The sequence below is a fragment of the Phyllobates terribilis genome, unplaced genomic scaffold, assembly GCF_046119375.1.
Source record: "Phyllobates terribilis strain yellow unplaced genomic scaffold, ASM4611937v1 Scaffold_13__5_contigs__length_258822181, whole genome shotgun sequence".
Lineage (NCBI taxonomy): Eukaryota > Metazoa > Chordata > Amphibia > Anura > Dendrobatidae > Phyllobates > Phyllobates terribilis.
In genome coordinates, this window is record NW_027362773.1 from 161,342,382 (window position 1) to 161,356,696 (window position 14,315).

At 42.2% G+C, this 14,315-nt stretch overlaps 1 protein-coding gene across 2 annotated transcripts in view; it reads right to left on the reverse strand.

The window, feature by feature from the left end:
* Positions 1-14,315, reverse strand: part of SPI1 (Spi-1 proto-oncogene) — a 120,881-nt gene that overhangs the window by 39,847 nt on the left and 66,719 nt on the right. The window lies entirely within an intron of this gene.

The following is a 14,315-nucleotide window of genomic DNA, read 5'->3' on the forward strand; positions in this document are numbered from 1 at the left end:
CGCCACAGGCACAGGCCATATAGATGTGAAGGATGAGCAATGTTTTATCTATCAGTAACACCATAGAAGTTAACACACTGTAGTCTGACATCTCCTACCCGCCAAAATTCTAATAATCTGGACCTGGAATTTTATCAGGCCAGGGGGGCACTGACGTTGATCCGGGTAATAATGGTCATGGTCCCTTGGCCTATCCCAAACCGTCATAGTAATAATACAGCAGAATTCAGTTAGCACAATGTCAGTCTTGTCTATCACTCAAAATTGCAGCTGACTGTGGTCTCCTACTAGCCAAGGGCATCTACCCTAATGCCTGGACCACCCATCCATGAGGCTTAGCAGACCGAACCAGTGATCGTTTAAAGGTGAAGCCTCTATTTGCAATTTTTTTCACTTCTTTATGGAAGCTCCCATTCAAGATCAAGACAACCCAATAATCCAGTAAAGCTTTAAATCCAGCAGGTGCAAGGTCGCTTTAAAGCCGCTGCAAAGGAGATTTGTAATTGCACAGTGCTAGCACCATACAGTCACCCCCTTAAACCAATAGCCAGTTCTTGGCTACTATTCCAATGTAATTATAGTTAGTCCCAGGCTTCAGAGTTTAGTCAAAGTCTGCATGATCCCATGCATTTTAGAAGGGAAATGGGACATGAAATATTGGACTCCCCATGTAAACAATGTATCTAGAGTGTACTTACATATAGACGCTGGTCCGTACGTCCAAGGATCTACCCCGAGGACGCAGTTTCGCAAAAGTGTTTTTTCCCAGAGGGGCGCCCGTCGGACCATGCGGACTTTGACTAAACTCTGAAGCAAACAGGGCTATGTGCAATATGATGGCACCCGTCTTTACACTTGGGATCATGTGGATTTTGATTATATTCTAATGCAAACAGGGCTATGTGCAATATCATAATTCCGATTTCTTTGTGCACGGAATCACCAGCCATATGTTCACCTATTTACTGTGAATTGGATCAGGTGCAATATTAGGTTTTAATATTGGTATTATTGCCTAGTAGCCCATTGATTTGTTTGTCTTTAACAATCCTGATATTCCCTTTTCCATAGTTGGTCTTAATGGTGACTGCCCTTGGCTTCTGTGTGTGATCTTTCTCCCATATTATGGGTATTTCAGCTTTCCCTCCATTTTACATGATTTGTTGGCCCTGAGGCTTGATTTTAAGCAGTTTCTTGTTTAAATTGTTACCGTATGTTTTGTTTTCATTATAATTCAGTTTAATAAAGATGCACATTTTTTATCATCAGCATACATCTCTTCATTTTGCCTGGGCCAACAGTTAGATGTAGGATTGTGTTTCTACTATTCCAATGTCTAGATGTGTGGCAGTAACTGGCTGCCATGTTCACGAGCCTATGCACCGTGTATCACTATGCACCTTGTATCACTATGCACCGTGTATCACTATGCACCTTGTATCACTATGCACCGTGTATCACTATGCATCATGTATCACTATGCACCATGTATCCCTATGCACCGTGTATCACTATGCACCGTGTATCACTATGCACCTTGTATCACTATGCACCATGTATCCCTATGCACCGTGTATCACTATGCACCGTGTATCACTATGCACCTTGTATCACTATGCACCGTGTATCACTATTCAACATGTATCACTATGCACCTTGTATCACTATGCACCGTGTATCACTATGCACCGTGTATCACTATGCACCATGTATCACTATTCAACATGTATCACTATGCACCGTGTATCACTATGCACCTTGTATCACTATGCACCTTGTATCACTATGCACCGTGTATCACTATGCACCATGTATCACTATTCAACATGTATCACTATGCACCTTGTATCACTATGCACCGTGTATCACTATGCACCTTGTATCACTATGCACCATGTATCACTATTCAACATGTATCACTAGGCACCTTGTATCACTATGCACCGTGTATCACTATGCACCTTGTATCACAATGCACCGTGTATCACTATTCACCGTGTAGCACTATGCACCATGTATCACTATGCACCTTGTATCACTATGCACCATGTATCACTATTCAACATGTATCACTATGCACCTTGTATCACTATGCACCTTGTATCACTATGCACCGTGTATCACTATGCACCTTGTATCACTATGCACCGTGTATCACTATTCACCGTGTATCACTATGCACGTGTATCACTATGCACCGTGTATCACTATGCACCTTGTATCACTATGCACCTTGTATCACTATGCACCTTGTATTACTATGCACCTTGTATCACTATGCACCTTGTATCACTATGCACCGTGTATCACTATGCACCTTGTATCACTATGCACCATGTATCACTATTCAACATGTATCACTATGCACCTTGTATCACTATGCACCGTATATCACTATGCACCTTGTATCACTATGCACCGTGTATCACTATGCACCGTGTATCACTATGCACCTTGTATCACTATGCACCGTGTATCACTATGCACCGTGTATCACTATGCACCTTGTATCACTATTAACCATGTATCACTATGCACCTTGTATCACTATGCACCTTGTATCACTATGCACCGTGTATCACTATGCACCATGTATCACTATGCACCGTGTATCACTATGCACCTTGTATCACTATGCACCTTGTATCACTATGCACCGTGTATCACTATGCACCTTGTATCACTATGCACCTTGTATCACTATGCACCGTGTATCACTATGCACCTTGTATTACTATGCAACGTGTATCACTATGCACCTTGTATCACTATGCACCGTGTATCACTATGCACCGTGTATCACTATGCACCTTGTATCACTATGCACCATGTATCACTATTCAACATGTATCACTATGCACCTTGTATCACTATGCACCTTGTATCACTATGCACCGTGTATCACTATGCACCTTGTATCACTATGCACCGTGTATCACTATTCACTGTGTATCACTATGCACCATGTATCACTATGCACCATGTATCACTATTCAACATGTATCACTATGCACCTTGTATCACTATGCACCTTGTATCACTATGCACCGTGTATCACTATGCACCATGTATCACTATGCACCATGTATCACTATTCAACATGTATCACTATGCACCTTGTATCACTATGCACCTTGTATCACTATGCACCGTGTATCACTATGCACCTTGTATCACTATGCACCGTGTATCACTATTCACCGTGTATCACTATGCACCGTGTATCACTATGCACCATGTATCACTATGCACCATGTATCCCTATGCACCGTGTATCACTATGCACCGTGTATCACTATGCACCTTGTATCACTATGCACCATGTATCCCTATGCACTGTGTATCACTATGCACCGTGTATCACTATGCACCTTGTATCACTATGCACCGTGTATCACTATTCAACATGTATCACTATGCACCTTGTATCACTATGCACCGTGTATCACTATGCACCGTGTATCACAATGCACCATGTATCACTATTCAACATGTATCACTATGCACCGTGTATCACTATGCACCTTGTATCACTATGCACCTTGTATCACTATGCACCGTGTATCACTATGCACCGTGTATCACTATGCACCATGTATCACTATTCAACATGTATCACTATGCACCTTGTATCACTATGCACCGTGTATCACTATGCACCTTGTATCACTATGCACCATGCATCACTATTCAACATGTATCACTATGCACCTTGTATCACTATGCACCGTGTATCACTATGCACCGTGTATCACTATTCAACATGTATCACTATGCACCGTGTATCACTATGCACCTTGTATCACTATGCACCTTGTATCACTATGCACCGTGTATCACTATGCACCTTGTATCACTATGCACCGTGTATCACTATGCACCTTGTATCACTATGCACCGTGTATCACTATGCACCGTGTATCACTATGCACCATGTATCCCTATGCACCGTGTATCACTATGCACCGTGTATCACTATGCACCTTGTATCACTATGCACCATGTATCCCTATGCACCGTGTATCACTATGCACCGTGTATCACTATGCACCTTGTATCACTATGCACCGTGTATCACTATTCAACATGTATCACTATGCACCTTGTATCACTATGCACCGTGTATCACTATGCACCGTGTATCACTATGCACCATGTATCACTATTCAACATGTATCACTATGCACCGTGTATCACTATGCACCTTGTATCACTATGCACCTTGTATCACTATGCACCGTGTATCACTATGCACCGTGTATCACTATGCACCATGTATCACTATTCAACATGTATCACTATGCACCTTGTATCACTATGCACCGTGTATCACTATGCACCTTGTATCACAATGCACCGTGTATCACTATTCACCGTGTAGCACTATGCACCATGTATCACTATGCACCTTGTATCACTATGCACCATGTATCACTATTCAACATGTATCACTATGCACCTTGTATCACTATGCACCTTGTATCACTATGCACCGTGTATCACTATGCACCTTGTATCACTATGCACCGTGTATCACTATTCACCGTGTATCACTATGCACGTGTATCACTATGCACCGTGTATCACTATGCACCTTGTATCACTATGCACCTTGTATCACTATGCACCTTGTATTACTATGCACCTTGTATCACTATGCACCTTGTATCACTATGCACCGTGTATCACTATGCACCTTGTATCACTATGCACCATGTATCACTATTCAACATGTATCACTATGCACCTTGTATCACTATGCACCGTGTATCACTATGCACCTTGTATCACTATGCACCGTGTATCACTATGCACCGTGTATCACTATGCACCTTGTATCACTATGCACCGTGTATCACTATGCACCGTGTATCACTATGCACCTTGTATCACTATTCACCATGTATCACTATGCACCTTGTATCACTATGCACCTTGTATCACTATGCACCGTGTATCACTATGCACCATGTATCACTATGCACCGTGTATCACTATGCACCTTGTATCACTATGCACCTTGTATCACTATGCACCGTGTATCACTATGCACCTTGTATCACTATGCACCTTGTATCACTATGCACCGTGTATCACTATGCACCTTGTATCACTATGCACCGTGTATCACTATGCACCTTGTATTACTATGCACCGTGTATCACTATGCACCTTGTATCACTATGCACCGTGTATCACTATGCACCGTGTATCACTATGCACCTTGTATCACTATGCACCATGTATCACTATTCAAAATGTATCACTATGCACCTTGTATCAGTATGCACCTTGTATCACTATGCACCGTGTATCACTATGCACCTTGTATCACTATGCACCGTGTATCACTATTCACCGTGTATCACTATGCACCATGTATCACTATGCACCATGTATCACTATTCAACATGTATCACTATGCACCTTGTATCACTATGCACCGTGTATCACTATGCACCGTGTATCACTATGCACCATGTATCACTATGCACCATGTATCACTATTCAACATGTATCACTATGCACCTTGTATCACTATGCACCGTGTATCACTATGCACCTTTTATCACTATGCACCGTGTATCACTATTCACCGTGTATCACTATGCACCATGTATCACTATGCACCTTGTATCACTATGCACCATGTATCACTATTCAACATGTATCACTATGCACCTTGTATCACTATGCACCTTGTATCACTATGCACCGTGTATCACTATGCACCGTGTATCACTATGCACCTTGTATCACTATGCACCATGTATCACTATTCAACATGTATCACTATGCACCTTGTATCACTATGCACCGTGTATCACTATGCACCTTGTATCACTATGCACCGTGTATCACTATGCACCGTGTATCACTATGCACCGTGTATCACTATGCACCTTGTATCACTATTCACCATGTATCACTATGCACCTTGTATCACTATGCACCTTGTATCACTATGCACCGTGTATCACTATGCACCGTGTATCACTATGCACCGTGTATCACTATGCACCTTGTATCACTATGCACCGTGTATCACTATGCACCTTGTATCACTATGCACCATGTATCCCTATGCACCGTGTATCACTATGCACCGTGTATCACTATGCACCTTGTATCACTATGCACCGTGTATCACTATTCAACATGTATCACTATGCACCTTGTATCACTATGCACCGTGTATCACTATGCACCGTGTATCACTATGCACCATGTATCACTATTCAACATGTATCACTATGCACCGTGTATCACTATGCACCTTGTATCACTATGCACCTTGTATCACTATGCACCGTGTATCACTATGCACCATGTATCACTATTCAACATGTATCACTATGCACCTTGTATCACTATGCACCGTGTATCACTATGCACCTTGTATCACTATGCACCATGTATCACTATTCAACATGTATCACTAGGCACCTTGTATCACTATGCACCGTGTATCACTATGCACCTTGTATCACAATGCACCGTGTATCACTATTCACCGTGTAGCACTATGCACCATGTATCACTATGCACCTTGTATCACTATGCACCATGTATCACTATTCAACATGTATCACTATGCACCTTGTATCACTATGCACCTTGTATCACTATGCACCGTGTATCACTATGCACCTTGTATCACTATGCACCGTGTATCACTATTCACCGTGTATCACTATGCACGTGTATCACTATGCACCGTGTATCACTATGCACCTTGTATCACTATGCACCTTGTATCACTATGCACCTTGTATTACTATGCACCTTGTATCACTATGCACCTTGTATCACTATGCACCGTGTATCACTATGCACCTTGTATCACTATGCACCATGTATCACTATTCAACATGTATCACTATGCACCTTGTATCACTATGCACCGTATATCACTATGCACCTTGTATCACTATGCACCGTGTATCACTATGCACCGTGTATCACTATGCACCTTGTATCACTATGCACCGTGTATCACTATGCACCGTGTATCACTATGCACCTTGTATCACTATTAACCATGTATCACTATGCACCTTGTATCACTATGCACCTTGTATCACTATGCACCGTGTATCACTATGCACCATGTATCACTATGCACCGTGTATCACTATGCACCTTGTATCACTATGCACCTTGTATCACTATGCACCGTGTATCACTATGCACCTTGTATCACTATGCACCTTGTATCACTATGCACCGTGTATCACTATGCACCTTGTATTACTATGCAACGTGTATCACTATGCACCTTGTATCACTATGCACCGTGTATCACTATGCACCGTGTATCACTATGCACCTTGTATCACTATGCACCATGTATCACTATTCAACATGTATCACTATGCACCTTGTATCACTATGCACCTTGTATCACTATGCACCGTGTATCACTATGCACCTTGTATCACTATGCACCGTGTATCACTATTCACTGTGTATCACTATGCACCATGTATCACTATGCACCATGTATCACTATTCAACATGTATCACTATGCACCTTGTATCACTATGCACCTTGTATCACTATGCACCGTGTATCACTATGCACCATGTATCACTATGCACCATGTATCACTATTCAACATGTATCACTATGCACCTTGTATCACTATGCACCTTGTATCACTATGCACCGTGTATCACTATGCACCTTGTATCACTATGCACCGTGTATCACTATTCACCGTGTATCACTATGCACCGTGTATCACTATGCACCATGTATCACTATGCACCATGTATCCCTATGCACCGTGTATCACTATGCACCGTGTATCACTATGCACCTTGTATCACTATGCACCATGTATCCCTATGCACTGTGTATCACTATGCACCGTGTATCACTATGCACCTTGTATCACTATGCACCGTGTATCACTATTCAACATGTATCACTATGCACCTTGTATCACTATGCACCGTGTATCACTATGCACCGTGTATCACAATGCACCATGTATCACTATTCAACATGTATCACTATGCACCGTGTATCACTATGCACCTTGTATCACTATGCACCTTGTATCACTATGCACCGTGTATCACTATGCACCGTGTATCACTATGCACCATGTATCACTATTCAACATGTATCACTATGCACCTTGTATCACTATGCACCGTGTATCACTATGCACCTTGTATCACTATGCACCATGCATCACTATTCAACATGTATCACTATGCACCTTGTATCACTATGCACCGTGTATCACTATGCACCGTGTATCACTATTCAACATGTATCACTATGCACCGTGTATCACTATGCGCCTTGTATCACTATGCACCTTGTATCACTATGCACCGTGTATCACTATGCACCTTGTATCACTATGCACCGTGTATCACTATGCACCTTGTATCACTATGCACCGTGTATCACTATGCACCGTGTATCACTATGCACCATGTATCCCTATGCACCGTGTATCACTATGCACCGTGTATCACTATGCACCTTGTATCACTATGCACCATGTATCCCTATGCACCGTGTATCACTATGCACCGTGTATCACTATGCACCTTGTATCACTATGCACCGTGTATCACTATTCAACATGTATCACTATGCACCTTGTATCACTATGCACCGTGTATCACTATGCACCGTGTATCACTATGCACCATGTATCACTATTCAACATGTATCACTATGCACCGTGTATCACTATGCACCTTGTATCACTATGCACCTTGTATCACTATGCACCGTGTATCACTATGCACCGTGTATCACTATGCACCATGTATCACTATTCAACATGTATCACTATGCACCTTGTATCACTATGCACCGTGTATCACTATGCACCTTGTATCACAATGCACCGTGTATCACTATTCACCGTGTAGCACTATGCACCATGTATCACTATGCACCTTGTATCACTATGCACCATGTATCACTATTCAACATGTATCACTATGCACCTTGTATCACTATGCACCTTGTATCACTATGCACCGTGTATCACTATGCACCTTGTATCACTATGCACCGTGTATCACTATTCACCGTGTATCACTATGCACGTGTATCACTATGCACCGTGTATCACTATGCACCTTGTATCACTATGCACCTTGTATCACTATGCACCTTGTATTACTATGCACCTTGTATCACTATGCACCTTGTATCACTATGCACCGTGTATCACTATGCACCTTGTATCACTATGCACCATGTATCACTATTCAACATGTATCACTATGCACCTTGTATCACTATGCACCGTGTATCACTATGCACCTTGTATCACTATGCACCGTGTATCACTATGCACCGTGTATCACTATGCACCTTGTATCACTATGCACCGTGTATCACTATGCACCGTGTATCACTATGCACCTTGTATCACTATTCACCATGTATCACTATGCACCTTGTATCACTATGCACCTTGTATCACTATGCACCGTGTATCACTATGCACCATGTATCACTATGCACCGTGTATCACTATGCACCTTGTATCACTATGCACCTTGTATCACTATGCACCGTGTATCACTATGCACCTTGTATCACTATGCACCTTGTATCACTATGCACCGTGTATCACTATGCACCTTGTATCACTATGCACCGTGTATCACTATGCACCTTGTATTACTATGCACCGTGTATCACTATGCACCTTGTATCACTATGCACCGTGTATCACTATGCACCGTGTATCACTATGCACCTTGTATCACTATGCACCATGTATCACTATTCAACATGTATCACTATGCACCTTGTATCAGTATGCACCTTGTATCACTATGCACCGTGTATCACTATGCACCTTGTATCACTATGCACCGTGTATCACTATTCACCGTGTATCACTATGCACCATGTATCACTATGCACCATGTATCACTATTCAACATGTATCACTATGCACCTTGTATCACTATGCACCGTGTATCACTATGCACCGTGTATCACTATGCACCATGTATCACTATGCACCATGTATCACTATTCAACATGTATCACTATGCACCTTGTATCACTATGCACCGTGTATCACTATGCACCTTTTATCACTATGCACCGTGTATCACTATTCACCGTGTATCACTATGCACCATGTATCACTATGCACCTTGTATCACTATGCACCATGTATCACTATTCAACATGTATCACTATGCACCTTGTATCACTATGCACCTTGTATCACTATGCACCGTGTATTACTATGCACCGTGTATCACTATGCACCTTGTATCACTATGCACCATGTATCACTATTCAACATGTATCACTATGCACCTTGTATCACTATGCACCGTGTATCACTATGCACCTTGTATCACTATGCACCGTGTATCACTATGCACCGTGTATCACTATGCACCGTGTATCACTATGCACCGTGTATCACTATGCACCTTGTATCACTATTCACCATGTATCACTATGCACCTTGTATCACTATGCACCTTGTATCACTATGCACCGTGTATCACTATGCACCGTGTATCACTATGCACCGTGTATCACTATGCACCTTGTATCACTATGCACCTTGTATCACTATGCACCGTGTATCACTATGCACCTTGTATCACTATGCACCTTGTATCACTATGCACCGTGTATCACTATGCACCTTGTATCACTATGCACCGTGTATCACTATGCACCTTGTATTACTATGCACCGTGTATCACTATGCACCTTGTATCACTATGCACCGTGTATCACTATGCACCGTGTATCACTATGCACCTTGTATCACTATGCACCATGTATCACTATTCAACATGTATCACTATGCACCTTGCATCACTATGCACCTTGTATCACTATGCACCGTGTATCACTATGCACCTTGTATCACTATGCACCGTGTATCACTATTCACCGTGTATCACTATGCACCATGTATCACTATGCACCATGTATCACTATTCAGCATGTATCACTATGCACCTTGTATCACTATGCACCGTGTATCACTATGCACCGTGTATCACTATGCACCATGTATCACTATTCAACATGTATCACTATGCACCTTGTATCACTATGCACCTTGTATCACTATGCACCGTGTATCACTATGCACCTTTTATCACTATGCACCGTGTATCACTATTCACCGTGTATCACTATGCACCGTGTATCACTATGCACCTTGTATCACTATGCACCATGTATCACTATTCAACATGTATCACTATGCACCTTGTATCACTATGCACCTTGTATCACTATGCACCGTGTATCACTATGCACCATGTATCACTATGCACCTTGTATCACTATGCACCATGTATCACTATTCAACATGTATCACTATGCACCTTGTATCACTATGCACCTTGTATCACTATGCACCGTGTATCACTATGCACCTTGTATCACTATGCACCTTGTATCACTATGCACCGTGTATCACTATGCACCTTGTATCACTATGCACCGTGTATCACTATGCACCGTGTATCACTATGCACCGTGTATCACTATTCACCGTGTATCACTATGCACCATGTATCACTATGCACCTTGTATCACTATGCACCATGTATCACTATTCAACATGTATCACTATGCACCTTGTATCACTATGCACCTTGTATCACTATGCACCGTGTATCACTATGCGCCTTGTATCACTATTCACCATGTATCACTATGCACCTTGTATCACTATGCACCTTGTATCACTATGCACCGTGTATCACTATGCACCTTGTATCACTATGCACCATGTATCACTATTCAACATGTATCACTATGCACCGTGTATCACTATTCACCGTGTATCACTATGCACCGTGTATCACTATGCACCGTGTATCACTATGCACCTTGTATCACTATGCACCGTGTATCACTATGCACCTTGCATCACTATGCACCTTGTATCACTATTCACCATGTATCACTATGCACCGTGTATCACTATGCACCTTGTATCACTATGCACCGTGTATCACTATGCACCTTGCATCACTATGCACCTTGTATCACTATGCACCATGTATCACTATGCACCATGTATCACTATGCACCGTGTATCACTATGCACCTTGCATCACTATGCACCTTGTATCACTATGCACCATGTATCACTATGCACCGTGTATCACTATGCACCGTGTATCACTATGCACCTTGTATCACTATGCACCTTGTATCATTATGCACCGTGTATCACTATGCACCGTGTATCACTATGCACCTTGTATCACTATGCACCGTGTATCACTATTCACCGTGTATCACTATGCACGTGTATCACTATGCACCGTGTATCACTATGCACCTTGTATCACTATGCACCTTGTATTACTATGCACCTTGTATCACTATGCACCTTGTATCACTATGCACCGTGTATCACTATGCACCTTGTATCACTATGCACCATGTATCACTATGCACCTTGTATCACTATGCACCGTGTATCACTATGCACCGTGTATCACTATGCACCGTGTATCACTATGCACCTTGTATCACTATGCACCGTGTATCACTATGCACCGTGTATCACTATGCACCTTGTATCACTATTCACCATGTATCACTATGCACCTTGTATCACTATGCACCTTGTATCACTATGCACCGTGTATCACTATGCACCATGTATCACTATGCACCGTGTATCACTATGCACCTTGTATCACTATGCACCTTGTATCACTATGCACCGTGTATCACTATGCACCTTGTATCACTATGCACCTTGTATTACTATGCACCGTGTATCACTATGCACCGTGTATCACTATGCACATTGTATTACTATGCAACGTGTATCACTATGCACCTTGTATCACTATGCACCGTGTATCACTATGCACCGTGTATCACTATGCACCTTGTATCACTATGCACCATGTATCACTATTCAACATGTATCACTATGCACCTTGTATCACTATGCACCTTGTATCACTATACACCGTGTATCACTATGCACCTTGTATCACTATGCACCGTGTATCACTATTCACCGTGTATCACTATGCACCATGTATCACTATGCACCATGTATCACTATTCAACATGTATCACTATGCACCTTGTATCACTATGCACCTTGTATCACTATGCACCGTGTATCACTATGCACCTTGTATCACTATGCACCATGTATCACTATTCAACATGTATCACTATGCACCTTGTATCACTATGCACCTTGTATCACTATGCACCGTGTATCACTATGCACCTTGCATCACTATGCACCGTGTATCACTATTCACCGTGTATCACTATGCACCGTGTATCACTATGCACCGTGTATCACTATGCACCATGTATCCCTATGCACCGTGTATCACTATGCACCGTGTATCACTATGCACCTTGTATCACTATGCACCATGTATCCCTATGCACTGTGTATCACTATGCACCGTGTATCACTATGCACCTTGTATCACTATGCACCGTGTATCACTATTCAACATGTATCACTATGCACCTTGTATCACTATGCACCGTGTATCACTATGCACCGTGTATCACTATGCACCATGTATCACTATTCAACATGTATCAATATGCACCGTGTATCACTATGCACCTTGTATCACTATGCACCTTGTATCACTATGCACCGTGTATCACTATGTACCGTGTATCACTATGCACCATGTATCACTATTCAACATGTATCACTATGCACCTTGTATCACTATGCACCGTGTATCACTATGCACCATGTATCACTATTCAACATGTATCACTATGCACCTTGTATCACTATGCACCGTGTATCACTATGCACCGTGTATCACTATTCCACATGTATCACTATGCACCTTGTATCACTATGCACCTTGTATCACTATGCACCGTGTATCACTATGCACCGTGTATCACTATGCACCTTGTATCACTATGCACCGTGTATCACTATGCACCTTGTATCACTATGCACCGTGTATCACTATGCACCGTGTATCACTATGCACCTTGTATCACTATGCACCATGTATCCCTATGCACCGTGTATCACTATGCACCGTGTATCACTATGCACCTTGTATCACTATGCACCGTGTATCACTATTCAACATGTATCACTATGCACCTTGTATCACTATGCACCGTGTATCACTATGCACCGTGTATCACTATGCACCATGTATCACTATTCAACATGTATCACTATGCACCGTGTATCACTATGCACCTTGTATCACTAAGCACCTTGTATCACTATGCACCGTGTATCACTATGCACCGTGTATCACTATGCACCATGTATCACTATTCAACATGTATCACTATGCAC